This window comes from Stegodyphus dumicola, chromosome 6 (genome assembly GCF_044657685.1).
Source record: "Stegodyphus dumicola isolate Sdum_Otavi_A_Nest chromosome 6, ASM4465768v1".
In the NCBI taxonomy this organism is placed as follows: Eukaryota; Metazoa; Arthropoda; class Arachnida; order Araneae; family Eresidae; genus Stegodyphus; species Stegodyphus dumicola.
This window is the reverse complement of record NC_140773.1, coordinates 204778998-204801564: the sequence shown is the minus strand read 5'-3', so window position 1 is coordinate 204801564 and position 22567 is coordinate 204778998. Positions and strand designations below refer to the sequence as shown.

General features: G+C 32.7%; 1 protein-coding gene and 1 long non-coding RNA gene across 4 annotated transcripts in view; one reads left to right on the top strand and one right to left on the bottom strand.

Moving 5' to 3' along the window:
- The window catches only part of LOC118190717 (uncharacterized), a 156802-nt gene that overhangs the window by 14531 nt on the left and 119704 nt on the right, over nucleotides 1-22567 (top strand). The window lies entirely within an intron of this gene.
- Nucleotides 952-13695, bottom strand: LOC146996948 (uncharacterized). Its single transcript, XR_015041508.1, has 2 exons — nucleotides 13502-13695; nucleotides 952-1244 (listed from the first exon to the last, which is right to left on the bottom strand). It is a non-coding gene; the product is annotated as an uncharacterized LOC146996948 (long non-coding RNA).

The window sequence follows — 22567 nt, the reverse complement described above, 5'->3', positions numbered from 1 at the left end:
TGTCATCATTGTTGTTACTAAGCCCTGATAGTCATTTAGGCTTCAGTGTGTCTGTAAACGCGTCCATGCCGAACAGTATACTCTTTCCTTTCAAGTATTTGTTTGTTAACGCGTGGCAACAGTAGAGATGTATGTAGTATCGTTTAACTTGTATTGTTTGAACCAACAGATGCGCTCGTTTTTCAAACAGGTTGAAAAAGAAGGTTATTGTTGTTTGCTTTTATGTTTATGTTTCTCTCTGTCAACTGCTATTGTTACCGACAACATGGAACTTGTAGCTTATGAGATTAAGATGAACAGAGACTAGTAGTAAGAATTCTTATCTGTCAATAAATGTTCCACATCACTAAACCAAACATTCTATCAAAGTCCCAGTTTTTTGTTTTCAATCTTTCTTTGTGTTAAAGTATTTCATTGAGCGGAACTTCATGTAATAAATCAGGTATGGCCAATTCGCGGCACGCGTGCCACAGTGTGACACGGCGAGTTTTAACAGTGGCACACGAAGACTTGATGAAAAATTATAAGATTTGAAAAAAAAAAAAAAAATAATATCATCTGTATGAATTCCGTCGATAGATACACACATAAACACATTATATATTTTTTTAACTCTTTAAATTTTAGTTTAGGTTTATTTAATTACAGCCATACTCCGTCACACTGCTGGTTTGGATCAATATATATTTGTGAATAAGTGTTTTCTATTATGAATGTTTCTCAAAATTAACTGATATGCCCCTAAAACACTTATTTTTGTTAGCATCTTCAATAACTAACACTAATAGAGATGACTTGGTTAAAAAAAAAACTACATATTCAGAACGGAAATCACATTGATTAACTATAGACTGTTGTATAATTATTTAGAATTAAATGTTTCAAATTATTCATTTTTATTTTATACATAATATGATTAAACCTTTAAAAATATTTATTAACAATAAAATCCTAGTTTGTACATTTGTTTCATTTATTCTATTATTTTTTAAATGTACACTATTCAGACTTACATAATAAAACGTGCTACTTGCGTACAAATTTCATAATAAGCCTATAAATAATAATTTTTCAGCAATTTATATTTTTTAATATATTGGAAAGGGCACGCATAACGTTTTTTTTTTTCCAGATAGTGGTACTTTTCTAAAAATGTTTGGCTACTCCTGTAATGTTGTTGTCTTGTCCATATTACATGGAACAGTGGTTGCCGGGGCCTACTCCAAAGGCAGGTTGGACAGCCCCTGTAATAAATGATATACATAAATATATAAATAGACAAGAGATAAGAAATTTCAAAATTAAGATTATTAATTATTAGTCGTGCAGAATGCTGCGAAATTAATTAAATAATCAAGACATAATATTGTTACGCTATTTTCTTCCGGTACGTTCGTAGGGGTTCGTGGATTTGGAGTGAATAACGACGACACATGATGAAGTATCGAAACACACTTTATTAGTCAGTATTATTGAAGACAGCTCCAAAATCATGTTTTCAGTCATCGAAGATCTACTATAAACACGAAACAATCAGGCTATAACGGTGGAGACAGCTTCACTGCAAAGCACCAGAGTACAGTTCTCGATTCTGCTCGGTCGTTCTCGGAAATCTACGTACTCTCTAGACTCTCCACGCTACAACTCGCGATACACTCAACGATACACTTGAGTACAGCTCTCGACTCGGTCAGTCGTTCCTGGAGCTCAACACACTCTAAGATAAAACTCGACGATGCACTAACTCGCGATACACTAAGAGACTTTATCGAGGCACTCGACGACCAACTCGGCTCTAGACTACTAGACACTCGACCATCAACTCGATCGACTCCGCACTAACTCTGCACGGACTAACACTGCGTACCAGCAGGATTTATATAGCTTTTGGCTTGTGTTCGAGAACATTCTGGGCGGAACCGGTAAGAATTTGTTCCAGAAGGTTCTTCATCCGTCTATGGCATATCGCCAATTTTTTTCGCTAAATGTGGCAACCCCGCCTTCCCTCGCCATTTTCTGGCAACCCTAAACCTGCTTTGCGGGGAAGCTATCTCACCGCGCCTCGACTTTTCGTGACAATATTAAATCAGTAATGGTGGTTAATTGACAAACATGAAGAATATAAAAGAAAACTGAAACAAAACTAAATAATAAAATAAAACAAAAGATAGTTAAAAATTCTATGAGCTTTTTCAAGGAGCAGCCAAAACATTTTCAACACAGCCGTGTTTCTGAATTATATCCGGAGGAATACCGAAAAAAATTCATGAAATAAAGCAAAAATAATTTAGAATATTATTGCAAGGTCATTAAAATAATTTTATAATATTATACTGTAAAGAATGCAAATAAAAATTAAGTTTAAAATTTAAAATTTCTTCATTAAGTTATAATCTGCTCCGAGCTGACCCTGACCTAAACAAATCATACTATAAAAAAATTAAAAAATAATTAACTTGTAGCGTCATTGGGTTTATTTTGAAGTAGAAAACATGAAAAAAGTTCAACGCTTTCGCCGGGACTCCAATCCGGGCCTTTCGAATACGCGCCGAGTGTGCTACCGCTACACCACGAAACATGCGAAAAGGAGTGAGAAAATACCTTATAAACTAGAATTCTCGTAATTAGAAAAATAATTCGGCGAATTGTAAAGCAATTTAGTAAATCATTAAGCTGCTAAGACATGTTTAATAAAAAAAAAAATGACAAGACTGCTAAATAACTGCTACAGAATCAAAAATAATTATAGTGAAAATTTCAGGAAATGAAACCAAATTATTTTAGAAGGTAATTTATCTAAAAGTAAAGCAAGTATGAAACTTTTATGATGAATTTTACCTAAATAAATAACATCCAAAATGAGAAAATGTAGGTAAAACCAAAATAAATAACTGACGGCAGTAAGTCTAAATCTAAGTTATGTTAATAATATGTATTTGAGAAATAATTTGTGGTTGTTTATGTTGGAACTTATCCGTCAGTAACATCAGAACAAGCCAACGAAATTCATCGTGGCAAAGAGGGCATGACTGCGCCTATCGTTGACAAAAGCCTCGACCACCGTACAAGTGAGAATACAACTTCCTCAATTCCGCCCCTAATTTTGATGGAGAACACATCGGGGGATCGGGCCGGAGAGTCTCCTACCTTTCTTCCACCATCACAGCCTCTCTCGAGACTTTGGCTTGCTGCATGTGTAGTGTGTCCCCATGCCGCAAAGATACTATACATTTACAAATATCCATGCCTTCTCCGAAATTCGAACCTGGGCCCTTCATTACGGAAGTTCGCGCCGCTAACAGCTGTCTCAGTTGGGCGGCATAGCTTATTGAATAATAAAAGTAAATCAAGTGCTCCAAGCGACGTTATTAAAGCTTTGAAACACTGTTAAGGGATTATCATAAAGCAAAAGAATGCAATAGCTTAGCATTAGAAAATAATACGAATTGCTTTACGCCATGCGTTATCGTAGTCATGAAAGCTGTGTTTTTTTTAAACCAATGCTGTTTCTAGGACATTGATGAACAGGTGATAGGCATACGATGCTGTTGCCATTTTGCACTTAATTTTTTCAAGCATGTATATGATTGTAATGATTTCTAACCCAGATAATTGGAATAAATTACATAACGTAACATTTATGCAATCCACATTTCGAAATTTTCTTACTTAACATATTCTTCAATAAATATATTATTTTACACATACAAAAGGCGATCGAAAATGTATCTGTTACATAAGAATGTTTTCTTCCATCTTCTTCCTTTGTTATCTTACACGTACGCGTGGAAACCTAATCATTTGGAGCTCTTCTTTTTATTTCATAAATTATTCTTTTATATCCATAATGACTTCTTTATTAAAAAAAAGTATAAAAAACTCCACTTTATAAACAAAAGAAAGGAGGTGAGAGGAGAAGAGAACAGGCAAGTCAGGCACACCTCTGTGAAGATGAATTCTGGATATTACGGTTTAACAAGAGATACGAAAGCGAACACTAATGATGAAATTGCGATGGGCGGTTTTAGATGATGGGTGGACTTCTTTCCGCTTTCGTTGGTGTCAACCACAAAAGAAAAAAGTAGCTCATTGTGCCCAATCCACATCAAGTGATCATCTCCTTTTCCACCTACGATATGGTGAGCAAGAAACTGAAGGCGAACTGGATGACTTTGGAACACTGTCGCCGAAATTCGCAGTCTTTTTCTTGTCGGATATGTGCCATTTAACTGATGTCTTTGCTACGTCTCAATAAAAGTGAAACTGTACGTGGAAACATAAATAAGACATTCTAGGTTTTGGGGTTATTAGAGCTGTGGTTTATAATACTAGTAATATATATGAGATGAATTTCGTCAAACATTATGCATTTTCTTCTCTTGTTGAATATTTATGATGAATCAGACAAGTTAAGCTCTTCAATTACGGAATCGTGAGGGAGACTTACTTATATGTTGAAATATTAATTCATGATGCTTCGCTGGAACAGTTGCTTAGTATTTGCTACGAAAGCTGTTTGCAGATTTTTAGATCAAATTTCCTAAAATTGTCTTGAATAAAATGTAAAAGTACATTTCAAATCGTTTTCAGTGAAGAAGTTAAAAGGAAACGGTGTTTATTTTAATTAATGTTTTAAGCAAAACGTTTATTTTCTATTATATATATATAAACACAAAAAAATTTATAAAGAACATTTTTAATTATTTCAAGAATTTTTTAGTATTATGCCGCTGAAAATGATCAGTAAATGCGTAAAGAAAGAAATTTAGAGCCAATTTTTCGCAAAGACCAAAGATTGAAGTTCAGATAAATAAATTTCAAAAAATCCTATAAATGTAGAATTAAAATTCTGAAATGTTAAAAGATAACTTAAACCATTACAAGAAAAACCAAAAATAAATAATGAAAAATAGAGCATAAAAGAAGAGGAATCCGTTCAGCTCCGACATAACGTTATAAGGAGGAGGACGTATCGAAATTAATTACAGTTCCTCTTCCATAAGAAAATCCTTCCTTTTCTGTATCCAGAATTAGCTGATGAACGATTCCAATATACTTTTTTTAATCTTAAAAGTTCACCAGAAAACTCTGTTTTTCTCGAAGCAAGGAAAAATGGCAAAAATACAAAGTAACTCCATTAATGAAGATATTCCTTAATTTAATTCCATCCTTAATTTTTAATTACAATTTTGTTTTTAATTTAAATCCGGGTTTTACTTTGGAAGTGTTTGATATTTTTTTACATTTAGAAGTAATATTCCTTCTTCTCTGTTTATTTGAAATTTCAAGGTGTCAGTATGTTTTTGAATTAAAAGTTTCTCTTTAAATTCAAAATTCTTCGCTATGTAGCATTAAATTAACCTTTTGGGACATAACTCTTTCGACTATGATTTTTAGTTTCACCAAAGAGGCCAAACTGGCTACCCTAGGCGTCTCAGCTTCTAACGGTTATTTTCATTGCTTCAAACTGTTGTTTGAAAGAAAGTTCTCTCAAAGTTACGTGTAAAAATGTTTCCTATATTTAATTTATTTCCAATTTTAAGAATTTGTTCACTGAAGGTATTTAATTTTTTCTACGTATAATGGGTAAATTTTATATTTTTGGAATGGTTCATTTTAAATTAAGAAATAGCTTCATTAATGGATTTACCTTGTATTTTTGACATTTTTCTTGCTTCGAGGTGGACCAAAGTTGTCGGGTGAACTATTAAAATTTAAAAGCGTATATTGGAATGGTTTATCAGCTAAGTCTGGATACAGAAAAGCAAGGATTTTCTTATAGAAGAGGAACTGTAATTAATTTCGATGCATCCTCCTTCTGAGAACGTTATGTCGGAATTGATTGAATTCCTCATCTTTCATTTTTCTTCATTACTTTTTTTTTTTTTTGCCTTGTAACAGTTTATTTTAATTTTTCTTTTAACATTTTCAGAATTCTAATTCTAAAGGATTTTTGGAAATTTACTTATTTGAATTTCAATTTTTAGTTTTTGTAAAAAATTGGTTCTAAATTTCTTTCTTTCACTATCTAATATATAATATAATATATAGCTAATATATATATATATATATATATATATATATATATGTTAGCTATATATTATATTATATAGTGAAATATAGCGGTAGATTTGAATTCATAACTTTATCCTGCTGTAGTTGTAATCTTTAATCTTTGGCGGTTCTATGGACCAATAGGTAAAGGAACTATATAAAATGGCTGGATATTTGAGTTTCTATTAACACGCAAATAAAACGCTACCTGAAAACGGCTAGAAACTTGAAAAAGAAAACTTGCATTATTTTAGATACATGAAAATGCGCCAATGCCTCTACAAGCGTCCGGGCTATCATTTCATTGTTGCCAGTAATAGAAGAAATTTTTAGAACAACGAAAGGAACAATAATTTCATTAAAAAGTGCTCCATGTTGAACCTTTGTGAAAAGAAAAGGATATCAAGATATCGTATGATAACTAACTTCGATGAATATAAATAGCTATTTAAAATAATTTTAATATTTGTGTACGCAATTGTTTTCATTTTTCGTAACTCTCCGAAAATAAAAATGTAATTCATATTAAATAAGTACATCAGATTCAGTGACTAATAATTTTAAAGAAATGTAAGATTTTATGTATTTTCATTTCATTATTACATATTTTTAAACTTTTAAAAATGAAATAATTCATAAAAATATAAAAGAGTTATAGCTCAGCATTTCCCAAATTTTCTCCAAACTACACAACAATTTCCATTAGTCATTAGTTGAGTTATTTTTTAGAATTTTCTCCCCTAATCTAATTTATTTAATGACCTCCAAGGTCACGTCTCCCAAAGCTCAATTCAATTTCCCCAAAAGTTACCATGGAGTGTTTAACATTAACACTGACATAACGAACAATTACTCATCTGCTCTCAAAATAAGGATAAATTCATTGGAAGCAAACGAAGCATTTATTAGGCTAGCGAAAACAATAAATATGCGGAGAAAGAAATCGGGGTCTGCGCGTACGCAACCCAGTAACACATTAGAAACATATTCAAGTGTAGCAAGTGAAGAACAAAGGAGTGTTTGCTTCATTTGATTCGAAAAAAGCCTTGACAATTTGATTTGCTCATTAAAATGCGAAGTATTGCAACAGCACCGGTTCTTCCTCCGAACGACGGTCCTGAAGATGAGCCCGTTGTTTTAACTAGACTCGACCGAATTTCGATACCGGTTCCCAACCGTGCCCGATTGCGAAAACACGTGTGACACATATAAATTGTAATCCTCCTACTAAGGGAGCCTCATCTGCGGTGAGACATCCTTGAGGTGTTCTTCACCTGACGCTGTTCATTGTCCTTCAGCTAACGGGAAATGTGACGGTAAAAGAGGAACTTGGAATACCTTTTGGGGGATTCCCTACTTATGTCACTAAAGTTCTTCCTTATCTAAAAACTAACTAACTATTAAAAAAAAAAAAAAAAAAAAAAAAAAAAAAAAACTACCTTTCAGCGCATTTAATTGTGTCTAATCTACCTTCTTTTTTCATGGAATGCATGGTTTGTTTAATTTTGTTTCTTTTCCTATGTTCCGAGCTCAGAAAAAGCTGTTTTTTTAGCATTCTGAGGCACCAGGGGCTAATTGCAAAGTAACTAGACACAGTAGCAAAGTTACTAACATAACTATTACTAATTAACTTCTGACACGTAATTTTGATTTCTAACCAGCTTTGAAAATAATTACAGGAGTAGTTTGGATGCTGAAGATGAATTGCAACTCTTTTTTAACAAGAAACCCCAGACATTGGTTTATTGTGCAATCATCAGTTCAGTTGATTACAGTCTCAAATGCCATAGTAGTTAGCGTCGCTAACTGCCGTGCCGAAGGTCCCGGGTTCGAATCCCAAAAAAGGCATGGATGTTTGTAAATGTATAGTGTCGGTGCGGCATGACGGCACTCTAAATACGGAGCGAGTCGAAAGTTCTCTCGTCTGGTTTGGTGGAAGGGAAGAGGAGCGGAAGACCCCCGTACCGTTCCCCCGGGGTGCTCTTCATAAAAATTGGGGGTGGAACTGAGCCAAACCCAGTAATCATTCGCTTTTTGCCACAAGGAACTTCGTGGGCTTGAGCTGGCTACGTAAGACAAGTGAGCATAAGCAACAACAGCAACAATGGTCTCAAATTGATATTTTACATGTTACATGCAATAATATGTCACGTTTTATGCTTACTGATGCATGTAATTTACGACTACAGTTGTAGAGACATTAGGTATTTTTTGGAAGCAGGCAAGATGAAAAATTAGCAAATGCCTTCGCCGTGAATCGAACCGCAGACCTCTGGAATATCGGCCCAGCGTGCAGAACCCCTACACTATATATATATATATATATATATATGTATATATATATATGTATATATATACATACTTTAGCTACTGTATAAGGTATTTCTCCCGCCTTCCTAGCGTGTCTTCGTGGTGTAGTGTAAAAGATATATATATATATATATATATATATAAATTTAAAGAATTTAAATTTAAATTTTAACAAACACGTATAAAAGCAGGAGGCAGGAGACAGACTTATCAAGGGGAAGTTGTCTCCAAACCTAACTCTCCAATCATTCAATTCGTGTTTCGTCATTTAGCCAGTATTTAGTTAAGTTTTGATATACCAGTTAAAATCAAGTTCATTAAACTTTCAATTTTTTCTTTCTTTAAATTTAACTTCCTTAAGGAATTTTTGGAAAATTACTGTGAATTTCTTAAAAGTTTTTTTAAGACTTCGTTTCACAAAATTTTGAGAAATTTTTTGACATTTTAAATTTTGCTTTAAAACTTAAATTCTAAAACATTTCATTTTTATTTAATTACTTTATTTATTTGCCTTACAATATTTACACAATTTTTCAACAGAACACACATTTCACATCACAAACAGTTTACATTTATCAATTTACAATACCACTTAACTCTATTTTACTTCAAGCAAACTTACCTTTCTTGATTGGCTTAACCCCTTAAATAATTTATCGTTAAAATTAAAACTTGAATTACATACCTTTAGGATTTTTAATTTTTATTTTTTAATTTTATTTTTTCTAGATTTATTTTTTTAATATTAATGTTTGTAAAAAATTTGTAATATAACAAAGATAGCAGCTTGGCACTCAACTTTACCTACATAAGCGCCATCTATATAATTAATTTGAAGAACACACTTACTTCTCTTTAAAAACAGTTTTGCAGACCCCATCGCTCATTTAGTAGGTAAGTTAGAATTAAAACTTACTATTTACTTGCTTTAAGTATTTTTTAAAATTTTTTATATAGTATTTAAGTATTTTCTAGATATGAAATTATTTTCGAGTATATATTTGTGTTTTAAAAATTGTGAATTAGTTCTTTATGTTTCTTATTGATTTATATGGATTATGTCTAGTTCTTTTTTAGTTTCTTTTTATTGATATGCATATTCGTGTCGGGGAGGTTTCTGTAGACAAGGGTTTCTAAAATACATTAGTATCTAGATTATTTTTATAGGAAATTAATTTTTTTTAATTTAATTTTTAAAAAAAAGTTTAATTTGATACTTGACTTTACTTGCTTGTTTCTCAAAAGACTTCATTAGTATTTTCCTTTTAAAACTTTAATTCTTAAATGCTAATTTCTAAGGGTACCACTTTATTGGTATTTCTTTTTGGACATTCTTCACTTTTTACTTTTGGTTTTGGCTTTTACCCTTGCCTGCATGAATGACGAAACACGAATTGAATGATTGGAGAGTTAGGTTTGGAGACAACTTCCCCTTGATAAGTCTGTCTCCTGCCTGCTCAACAGTCATTCACTTATGCATTTAAAAAAAAATTGTTTGGATTATTTTAATTTGCTAAATTAGTGAATTAATTTTCATACATTGGTTTTGTACTTGATTTACTTATGCTCCTGAATTTAAATGATATTTTAGATTAGTTCGAGAATTAAATCTTTTAAATCTTTTATATGTTTACACCTTTTTATAAATATTAAAAAAAAAATTGGCTTTAAATTTGCTTTTTTTAATTTTGGCTTTAAATTTGCTTTTTTACTTTTATACGTGTTTATTAAAATTAAAATTTAATTTGTTTAAATTTAAATTTCATTCCTTGCAGCAATGGCGCAAAGAATTATTTAATTAAATTTGTATTTAAATTTAATTGATTTATTTAAATTAAATTTATTTAATTAAATTCAATTTTTTCTTATGAAATTATATATATATATATATATACGACAAAAATATATAAAAATATGTAAAAGATAAATTAGAAATTAAATATCCCTTAATGCTTAATTTGATATTCCCCTCTCTATTAAAGAAAAGAGTAATCTTTTACTGCACTGCGTCATTTCGAGAGTTATCCATGTCATATGACTTTTGCATTAACATTAATGCTCGTGATGTAAATAGAACTAAAACAACCATTAATAATTTTACAGCATCATTAATTATCCAATCAAACTGCACTGAGGACCGAAACTAACTCAGCCTGAATTGAGATTTCATCCTGAACACAACTCACTTGCTTCCAAATACATATCCAAAGAGTAAAAACGGAATATTTCGAATGTTGCAAAGGTATCTTTAATATTACAAAAAAAAATCTCTCAAGTCAAAGGACAGTTACAAAATCATTAAAATGCTCAGTGCCAATAACTGTAAACAAAGTGATTAATGCTGATTTGAATTTTGAAAATGTGAAAAAACATTGTGCACATCGTCTTTCTCGACGACATATCACAGAGCGCAGACCGCGCTGCGGAATTCTTTATGGGAGACATTTAAGCCGGACAAAAACGGGAAAATATTCTTACAGTAGATGAATCTTGGGTGTATTTAAATGATTGTAATCATCAAAGAGAAGAAAAAAATCTGAAAACATACTTCAAAGAATTTAAAGAAAGTTTTTCAAAGGGATTTATGATTGTAGCTGGTTTTCTATACCAGCTACAATCATTATAATATATATTTTATATACTAGTATATATTTTATATACTAAGATCAACTTCCCATATTATTAGGAATATACTTTATGCCCAATTTAAAATCTGAAATAACGTTTTTTTGACCACAGTGCCATCAATAAGTAGAATTGCATCAAGACAAAGCAAGTAGCCACACGTCAAAGTCCACTCCTAAAGTTCTTGAGAAACTGGACAAGAAACGGGTATCAAGGCCATAACCCTTCACTCATATCCCTAATAAATCTGATGTATCGCTCATAGATTTTTGTGATTTTTTAGACTTTCAAAAAGCGTATTGACCAAGCGTCGATCTACAACCCTCCTTGGACTTTGGAAAACAGTTCAAGAAGAATAGGATAAAATACCTCTTCCTATACTTCAAAAAGCTACATTATCTTGGAGATTACAAGGTAGAAAGATAATGAAGAATAAGGGATATCAAATGGAACATTTAAAACACAAAAATGTTAGGTAAAATACTTCTGTAAATGCAATGAAATTCGTCTAAAAAAGTGTGCGAAAGCCTCTGTACAGCAAACCACACTGCTTTATTTAAACTGAATAAAGCAACAATTCTTGTAGTTTAACTGAAAGATTTCATTCTGTACTTATAAAGAGAAGAAAAAAGAATAGTTGACATTGATATCATACATTATTGAATGACAATAGTTATCATTCTATGACAGTGTTTGCTTCTTTAGCTGTCTTGTTGTTATTGAGCTTTGAGGTGTTGCCCATTTTCCCAGATAAATAAAAATTTGACATCATCGAAGCAAGCCGTTCTGGTTCCTTACGTTTCTCAAAAAAAGAATAAAAGACGAGTTGTGATAAGGCAAAATGAATAATTGTCGGAACTGTCACGTCCTGCCGCAGAAAATGAAGCAGAACGAAGTAGAATATTTTTTTTTTTTTTTCTTTTTTTTTTTTTTTTTTTTTTTAAAGTATGTGTTTGAGCTAAATGCGTAGCCAGCATGGAACAAAACAGAGGCGGGAAATTTTACGAAGTGTAAAAATGTCACTGTTCCGGTTGTTTCTGATGCGTTTGCTTACATCTAAGTACACTTCGTCCTTTTAGAAGGGCGTATCATGAGAACTTTTATTCTTATTACACTTCCTTGTTAAAAACTTGCTAAGTTGTAACGATGTAGGTTTTTTTTTTAATTTCATAACACTTCAAAAAAATCCTGATTAACCTCGGGAAAACTAGCATATGTCATCAAGGTATTCAAAAAATCCCTATAATTTTGTTATCTAATGATATAAGCCAAATCTAAGTGTAATATAATACAAGCGAGGAAATTTAAGGTTTCTGCTTTCCATATTATATTTAAACTAAGATCTAAAAAATGAATTAATACATTCAATGAAAAATGAAGCTTTTCTCTTATGAGAAAAAAAAAAAACCCACGTAAACAAACAGCACGGGTTATTAATTAAATGAAAAAGACCTGCACTTAGTTAAACTAATTGTGAGGTAAATAACAAATAATTCTGACCGGTATGTGGTATGTATAATTTGGCTTTAATAATTTTTATTAATTATACCATCTTGCAAATATTCATAAGTATTATTCATTTGGACATATTGCACACTTTAAAAATATTTAAAAACAACATATCTTTAAAATTTCCGATAGACAGTCTCGCGCACTGAGATAAAAATATTTTTTTCGTAAAGTTTTGCCATTGCTTGTATTGAAATCATACGTTATGTTTTTAACTTGAGTTTGTTAATCAAAAATTTGTTAAAATTTTATAAAATACGAAAAAGAAAATTTCCAAATTCGGGCTTCTAGCTACCGATATTCGAGTGGATGACCACGCTATTCAAAATCTAAGATCTCTTAGTACCTTTGTTTTTTCAGAATGCGAGAAACATGCATAAATTCATATATAATACAGGACAATAATATTTAGTGGCAACAATTTGAAAAGTAAACAGACATTTATAGTGAACCGACGCAAAATGCCGTTTTGAGACTAATAGCTCTTCTGGGCTAACGCCTCTTTGGCTTAATAAATATTTAAATTAAGAAATGAATTAATTACGTTTAAATCTCTCAGTTTATTAAAGAGATGCAGCTGGATTACATACAAAAGATAAATTTAAAAAATTAAGTTTAGCCAAGTTAAAAACGCTATTTTTCGAGCAGTGGCATCATATCTGTGAAGGAAAGTTTTAGAAAAGCTCTGCTAAAGATTTCTAGCGTCGCGTCTTTTTGCATGCAGAGGAATTTGTCATTACTTCAGTTTGATATTTACATATATATATATATATATACATACATATCCTGCTTAGTAAACATGTAAAACTGCTAGTTGTGCTGTTTAATAGCATATTTAACGAAAGACAACATGCCAAGTTATATTAAACAAATTTCAACTAAAATTTTTCACGAACCTTTATCACGAATTTTCATTTTGATAGAGAACCACAGCTATATATGTATAGAATAGCAAAATATATAGAATTATTTAATATGTAAAATAATACATGCTTTTCCCTACCTAGTATTGACCTACCATACAGTCGGGATTAGCCCGGACAGTCCTGGCTTTTTACTGCTGTTCCGGTAATGTCCGGGGTTAGAGAATTTTATGGTTGGCGAGGATTTATTTTTAATTTTTAAACGTACATGCTCCACTACACGTTTTTAAACACTTTCCTACAGCCGTGCTTCTCTCAGCCGACCTCGGAGCAAGCGTCGATTTTGACGGGGCTTGGCTACCGCTCTCGCCACAAATTTTTGGCTCAGTGATTTGGCAACTCAACAGGGGAAATGTGTTTATGTTGCTTTCGTATGTTAAGTCATTTGTGAAGTTAGTATACGTTTTTGACGATTTTATTTATCTCTATACGTTTTTTGTCCCTTCGTATGGCAATGAGCAAAAGAAAATGTCCGTTTAATGTTAACTTGCAGCAAGGGTAAAAATTTTTTAAATTGTGTAACAATTAACGTGTTTATTGCACACTGTGTTCTGGAGCATTTTATATTGTACATTGTGGAGATTCATTTAATTTTTCTAACAGTTAATTTTATTTTTGAAGCAACCTTTCCTATTATTCTCGTTTTCAACCCATGCTTTTATGTTAATAAGTTGCCCTCTTGTAGTCAGATGAGGCAGAAATAAGTTCGTATGTAAAGGAAAATTTTGGAAGGTGAATTCAGAAAGAGAGGAGAGCGTGTTCTACCTCCAGAAGGCCACATTGCTATCTTTAATATACTAGCGATTAGATTTCTGTGGCGTTGAGCACTTCTAGCCATTAAGCTTGTTTACGCCGACTTTTACGAGTCAGAGCCTGCCTGCGCGTTACAACCTGTGAAAGGACATTAGGCTAATTTAATTATATTTTATTTTGAGTTATTTGTTATCTTTTGAGTTAAGCCAGAAGTGTTGGCTTTTGTAAGCATAAGTCGGTGAAAGATTTTGAATTAATAAAAGTTGTTTACACCCTTCTTTGGACTATGTCATACTTGAGGATAATTCCTCATGCAGTCTACTAGAAGCTTGCTAATTTAGATTTGCTAAGAATATAAGACACTTAAAAAAAAGAATGATATTGAAGACCACACGAAAGCAGATAAATGTATGAGTGCTAATGCTACTGCTTCAGCAACATGAGATTTTTGTTAACCCCAAACATGGAAATCACAATAATAGTGATCTGGATTACGTGGCTGAAGAAGCTTCTCTCATTCTTAAATATTTTGCCTATCTTCATGTACTTGTATATATGACAATTAGCTTTCCTTAAAATTACCTCACGTTTCTCAATAATTTAACCTGGATGTTATGACTATTTTGTATAATTGAAAATGCTGATGCATGAAATAAATTTGACAGTACTTTGTTACAGTTATTATTCAAAGAGAAATATATGCATTTTTAATCTAGGGCAAAAATTAATCACTATACTTTTCCATTAACATTCCGCAACGATTGAATCTAAAAATCAGTCATGGAAGTACTCATCTTCATTCCAAAATCCGGGACTCGTTTGACCGCTAAGACTCTTCTTAACCATGCCATGGTCGATTAGAAAAGCTTCTATCAGCTAACTGCCACTCATTTATAAAATCCCTCGTTAAGATTTCGGCAAAGATTTAGGTTACTGAAAAAGACCCCGTTCTGAAGTAAAAGCAAATTTCAACGAAAGAAATATTACAGCTATTTTTGTTTTTAAAGCTTTCAGTTAGCAAAGCGCAATTTATTTTGTCATCAGTATCCATTATTGCTAACTAAGAAACAAATTATAGAGGATATGAATGAGTTAAGCTGTTACAATATTAAAAATGGAATAAGTAAATTCCAGAACTGAAATATTATTTTTAGCCAAAAGGTTTTTAGTCTCGAAATGGGATTTTGTGCCGAATTACTATAAGTGCGTCTTTTTACTTTTCATTCGCACCTGTTGCCATTCTTTAAAATGTAAAATATTTATCTTTCATATTACATCTGTCTGTTGTGGATTAATAAACTAAGCTATTTGAAAGCAAGAGATGCAGTTCTTACGAGTAGTTGTTTCTTACTTTTGAATCGAATTAATTTAAATAATAAAAAGAAAATCTGAAAGATTTTAGATTTTAAATTACGAGCAAAGGGGCCTTTTTTTTAACATTTTGCGTGTTACATTTATTTATTAAATATCCTGTTCTTCGCACTTAAACCATAAAATTCAGCTCAAGAGCAATATCGCAAAATAATTTTAAATTGAGTATACCTTTAGAATTTCCGATACATAGTCTCACGCATTGAAGAAAAAATGTTTTTTCTGTACAACGTTGCCATTGCTCGCTTTGAAATCCTTGAGTTTGGAAATCAAAAATTCGTTAAAGTTTTCTTGCATAAACCAATAATGGATAAATGTCAGCGAAACGTGAAAAAGAATACTAGTTACACAAAACGGTATGTTTTGCGCTGGAGGAGAGTGTTTAAGGATTCGTAGAAGGAGAGCATTACTCACTTCAATGCTTTTAAAATTTCAACTAATTTATCAGTGTACTGCATACTCTGTGGTTTGGACGATCATAATTAACAAAGGGCAACGGTGCTTATCATGAAGCAGTGCACATTTCGAAGCTAGAGGAAACCTTCCTTAATCTATATATAACTGCTTACTGTATAAAGCACGCTTTCAGATATTTTGAACAGAAAGACATATTGTATAGCTAGGAAAATTTCATACATTCTGCTGGAAACTTTGCCATATTGCACAACGTATTCTTTAAGAACTAGTGGCGCACTGGAAATTTACTTGGCCGAGGCGATATACAGAAAAATACAGCATATCATTTTCCTTTCTGACTAATTGCATGTTTCCTGGAGGTAAATGATTTGTACTAGCAGAATTATGCAATCTTTTTAACATGGGTAACATGAAAATGGCTTTACGAAAACTCTACTTACTTTTTGATGCTCCATTAGACCCTTGTCATCTGAATTAAAAGCCCATTAAACACTTATGGAACCTTATACAGACCCCGCTGAATGCATCGCTGCAACTACCCAGAAGCAGAGCAACATTAGCCGCCCAACCGGTATAGTGGTTAGCGTCGCTGACTGCCGTGCCGAAGGAGAGTTCGAATCCCAGAGAAGGCATGGATATTAATGGAAGGATGGATAGTGTCGGTGCGGCATGGCGGCACTCTAAATACGCGGCGAGCCGAAAGTCCTCTCGGGTGCTTTGGTCGAAAGGGTGACAGACTCTCGGACCCGTCCCTCCGGGTTGCTCTACATCAAAATTGAGGGTAGAACTGAGCCAAATTGCACTGTCACCTGTTAAGTGACCAAGGCTATTGCCAACGACAGGCGTAATCTAGCGCTTCTTGCCACGAGGTATTTCATGGCCTTGGTCTGACTATGTCAGACAAGTGAACATAAGCAACAACAACAGAACAACATTATGTGTAGCAAGGAAAAGTAAACAGCTTGATTCACACTTTAAAAGAATGCAATATCTTGTTAACTTATTGCTGCTTGTTGACTCAATGTCATTCATCTCAGCAACTCCCAAAGCGTATATACGAGTATTTATGCTTTTCTATTGAAACCCAGTACTCGATAATTTACACAGATGTGTGATGCTTCATGATGCATAGAGTTATACATAAATTAAAGAAATAGATAAAGCTTTCTGATTCAGTTTTAAGCTCAGTTATAAAAACTTTAGCGAATAGTAAAGGAACTTGAAAATTACTTTAGCGAACGGAGTAAAGGAACTTGAAAATTGTTTTCGGTCAACTTCCTGCTTCTTTCACCTTCTGCTGCAAGACTCATATTTAATGTCTTTCTTATGTCAACCATTATGCTCAAATTTGTTTGCGAAAGTGCTTACATGATCTGTAAAAATTGGATTCTCATTTAAATTCAAAATTTTGATTCCAATTCTTGTAGCGCAGGGATTAATCTTCTTCGCAAGTCTGTAATAAAACTTTGACGCTAGATTTGCTCGAGATAATCACCGATGCGTTAAAAAATGTATGAATTTTGCACGTTTTCTCCTTTCATGCAAATGCGAGCAATCAAAAGTAAATGATCACCTGTTTGCTTAGGCGTTAGTATAATGATAGCTCATTTTTGTGTAATGCAGCTAATATGAGTAAAGTATTTTTGCGATTTTTTTCTGCTTCTTTTAAATAATATTATTATTGTTTCTAAACACTGCATTACAATTACTAAACTCTTCCGTTGAAAAATTCAAGCTTAGTTATATGAGTTGGTTAACATTAATTAATGCTAGTCTATGTATTTTTATCATATTTAATAAGTTTTTGTGGTACTTACGTATTAACGCAACCAGGCCAAAATTCGCATAAATTGCCAAATTTGGCGACCCTACTTACGGCAACCCTATGTGTTATACGTAGTTTTGTAAAAAGAGCATGTGGAGATTCACAAAATTTTCCTGCATTTTCGTGCAAATTTTTGTAATTTATGAGAAAATAGCAGTGTACATGGATAAAGTCAAGAGTGTGCGCAATGCCATTTTTGTGCAATTCTGGGATGTTTTTTTAAGTAAAAATAAGTCGACGTGTACATGGTTATGGCGAATACGGTTTTTAATCGGTGCTAAAAGCAATAGCCAAAAGATTTCCGCTGAAAAAATAATTCTGCAACTTATTCAAATTCGAAACCGGAAGGGTTTAATTGCTATTTTATATTTTAAAACAAAATAATATAAAAAACTGTATTAAAAATTATCTGTAATTAATAAATGTACATTTTCTTTCTATTCATACTTTTTTACTCAAACTTACAAATCGCGCCAACCTGGTTGCGATAATACGTAAGTACCGTTTTTGTTAGTTTAAAACATTCATGAATAAATCTTGAACTACTAAAGATTTATAATACTTAGTCTTCGATAGTTTCGTAATATTTATTCTAATTTTAATTTCTTAAGTTTCTGTTTCACATTTGTTTCGGCACATATAATTATTTCATCTCTCTTTGTGATTTCTCTAACGCAGAATTGGGATAATTCGTCAACCTCACTTTGTTGCCAGAACATTCACCTATTCACAGTATAAGATTCGCTGTTATTTACCCAAAGGGGGGGACACTGCCGAGAAAGGCTATTAATTTCGTTTTGGCATTTTCCGTTGGTTCACTATAAAAGGCGTTTTATTTCTCAAATTCTTGCCACCAAATATGAGAGCCCTGTATTATATTTAAAGAAATTAAATAATGAAGAATCTGCACAAATGTTTGTATGTTTCTCACAGTGTGAAAAGACAACGGGTCCTAGAGACATCAGATTTTAAATAATATAGTCCTGCACTCGAATATGAGCATCTGGAAGCCAAAATTTGGAATTTGAAATTTGTTTTATTATCTATTTCATATTTTGTAAAACTTTATTGAATATTTGATTAACAAACTCAACGATATTAATCCTTAATTGCATGTAGTTGCCTTTTGGTAACATACTCATATTTCATCATGTAAATCAAACCAAAACACAAATTTTAGCGTACTGTATAGTGTAACCAATTGGATACATACTGTTTACGTATGTAGTTTTGAAAGTTTCAGTGTGGTGGCACCACTAACAGTGTAACGGTCATTATCGTGACTCGATGTGTAGGGTGGAGAAAACATTTGTGTCTATAAATAAAAATTTAGTTAGAAACTAAGTTTAAATAAATACTTAGTTTAGATAAATAAAATAAATAAGAACTTAATTTAGATTTTTTTAGCATTTTTCCTATTTTATTTGATATTAATTCTAATGTACTCTTGACTTAAAAAATAAAAATTCATGCATTTAAGGTATAAAGCGAGCAATGGCAACACTGCATGGGGGAAAAAATTATCTCCAGCGCGCGAGACTGTGTATCGGAAATTCTATACATATGCTACTTTTAAATTATTTTGCGATATTGCTGTTATGGTTTAAGTGCTAAAAACATGACATTTAATAAATAACGGTAAAACATAAAACGTTAAAAATGGCTCCTTTGGCCGTAATATAAAATCTGAAAGATAGCAGAATTTCTTTTCCTTTTTTAATTCAAATGGAATCAAGAGTCTGACCATTTTTAAAATACTAGACGAAAGAAAGGAAGTCTTAAAGATTTCATCTTCGCATTTTCGGATTATTGGACTATTTTAAAGAGGTGTTGACAATAAGAGTCTTTTTTTATTATTAAACTTGGTTAAACCGTTCTAGTTTTCTTTGTCTATTAGTGTCGAAATTATAATCTGTCATCAACAGGACGTTGAAACTGCAATAAAATTTCAGAAGCATTTTTCATATACTTTAGAAATTCTCTCTGGAGCATATCCGAAGGCGATTCGACTTTCTTATTTTCTGGAGTGTAAACAGTTTAGGAACAAAACTATTTTTCCACTGAGCAAATATACATAATCGGTTATTTTCAGTGAAGATGTGCCCCTGGGCCCATTTGACCTACTCTTAAATCTGAGAAATTGATTTTATTGAAAGCTGAAAGCAATAATATGAGAATGTATGAAAATTCCTAATGTTTTCTCGACGCGTGGCTATCAAAGTAATATAAATCTGCAATTACGTTTTCTAAATTGGCTATTTTTACTTGGAAACTATCGAATGTTTTAAAAAAAAATATCAGTGATTTGTTTTTCTCTCTGGTCGTGGTATTTAGTTCTCTTAATACATATTATATATGCAAAGTAAATAAGTAATTAAATGATAGATTTCATTTCGCCTGCATTTACACTGTTAAATGGTAACAGAGTAATAATGTTTTTTAAAATTCTGAATGATTAAATAGTAAAACAGGATGTATGCTTTATGAAGTAATTTCAGGTATGGTTCATAATATAGTTTATGTTTTATGTTTTATGTCTGTTATAACATTACATTTGTACGCCCTGGAGGAGAACTGAGACCATGCATCTTTCCTTGCTAGTCGTCTCTTACATTTTTTATAAGAAACGTTAAGGTGGTTAGGATAGCTTACTGCGATACCGAAGGGACCGGGTTCGAATCCCCAAAAAAGCATGGATGTTTGTAAATGTGCAGTGTCTGTGCGGCATGGCGGCAGTCTAAATATGCGACGAGACGAAAGACCTTTCGAGAGGTTTCTGGTAGGGGAAGAAGGGTGGAAGATTCTCGGACCCGTCCCCCCCCCGCGGTGCTCTGCTTCAAAATTGGGGGCGGAAGTGAGCGAAGTCGTAATGTCACCTGTATGATGTTCAGGGCTCTTGCCAACGACAGGCGCAGTCTTGCTATACTTGCCAAGATGAATTTCGTAGGCTTGTTCTGATGTTACTGTCAGGCAAGTGAGATAAGTCACAGCATCTTTTATAGCATCAAGGTTTGGTGACTGAGCTCTTAAAAACATTCTTCAATATATGGGTTTTCAAAATTGTACTATACTAACGTTACTGATAAAACTGTTCGGTAAAACTAAGAATTGTCATCAGATTCAATTTAGATTAAAGAAAAAAATCGTAAATTGCACCATTATACATCCTTGCATTTTTATCAAAGATTTTGCTTCAATACCCTTGAGCATTTAGTATTCGATGAAATATCAAGGTGGCTACATTTAGAATAATAAACATAACTTTCTCAGTAACTCTCATTTTCAGCATGACAGCATATTTTTCATTTTTCTTTTTTTAACCATGTCACAAATTGAAAATGAAATTAAGATCCTGTGAGAAGTGTACTGAATTTTATTGCATTCACTTCTAGTTGTGTTCTCCGTAGCTCAATTAAATGGAAGGATTTGCATAATTAGTCTACCGAAGGTAAGGAACTTTGAATATGTCTTTAGGGTGTGAAGTCATAATAGAAAATATTCATTCTTCCTGCTGTTTCTAAAGGTTCGATTATCAAATTAGAAACTAGTCCGTAATGGAGGGCAACGAATGAATAATGATGCAATAAATGGTACTGTTTCTGTTATCGGAACCGAAGTCGTCGCCAAACGTTTTGCGAAACTCACCAAGAGATTGTTTCATATGAAATCGACAATGTTTACTTTAAAAAAAAATAAAAGAATGCCTTTTCAAAATAAGTAATTAAATGATAGAAATAAGTAATTAAATGATTGGCGACAAGAATACAAATTCTAAAGACGTAAAGGTCACTTATGCTGTTATGATTATTGCATTTACTATGGATATGAAATTCGGGGCTTATCTAATGATGAAACATCTTCCATATAATTTCTTCAGAAAGAAGGAATTATTCACTTTGAAAGAAAGGTCGCGAAAACCCTTAAAATAAAGCTTTACTTCAATTAGAAGGAAGCACCGAAATAGTTTAGTTTACTTTATTTGATTGTGGCAAAGCACTCGAGGGTTATCTGCGTAAAGGGATGGATGCCTTTGTGGAGGTCTTTCTTAGGAGAACAGGCTCGTATACACATTACACTTGGAGGAAACCACGAAACCGCTCATGCAGCCAGTCCGTTCGCGGGGTTCGAACCTTCTACCGAACTATCAGTGTTCAGCGACTTTACCGCTGTCCGGCAGCTAACGATCCGGGCATTAACGACCAGTCGCTAACGGGCCGCACCGAAAGGGAGATGTGAAGCTACGAGGTGACGAGAAAAAAAATACGTTCTCAAAATTGGTTTGAAGGATCTAGATTTAGTTTCTTAAAGGCAATTAGTTTCATTTATGCATGGTGTTTTGAATTAACTTCCCTTCAATTCTGTCAGTATCAGCTTGATATGAAACTTTGCACCGTCGCTAGATGTGATAACCCCTTTACCCCCTTGTTGGAGGCTATTTTTGCCTGACAGACCCATCTTCTGCCTAATATGGAGGTTCAAAGTTGGGGGTCAAGCCTGGTTATGTGACTACCTTTCGCTGTACGGAATGTTAACAAAATTAGTTAGGCAGATAGCGTAATTTGCCATAATCAAATTAACCAAACCTTACATGCATCTTGATCTTACAAAATTCATCATTATTCTTAGGTTCATTCAATAATTTAAAGCTTCTCCTTATGACACAAAAAACACACTTAGCTACAAAACTTAATATGATGATAGAAATTTAAGTCAAAAAATTATAAGTCAAATTTTAATGCTGAAAATCTATTTTGTTTCTTACAAATTTTGTTGTTCAAAA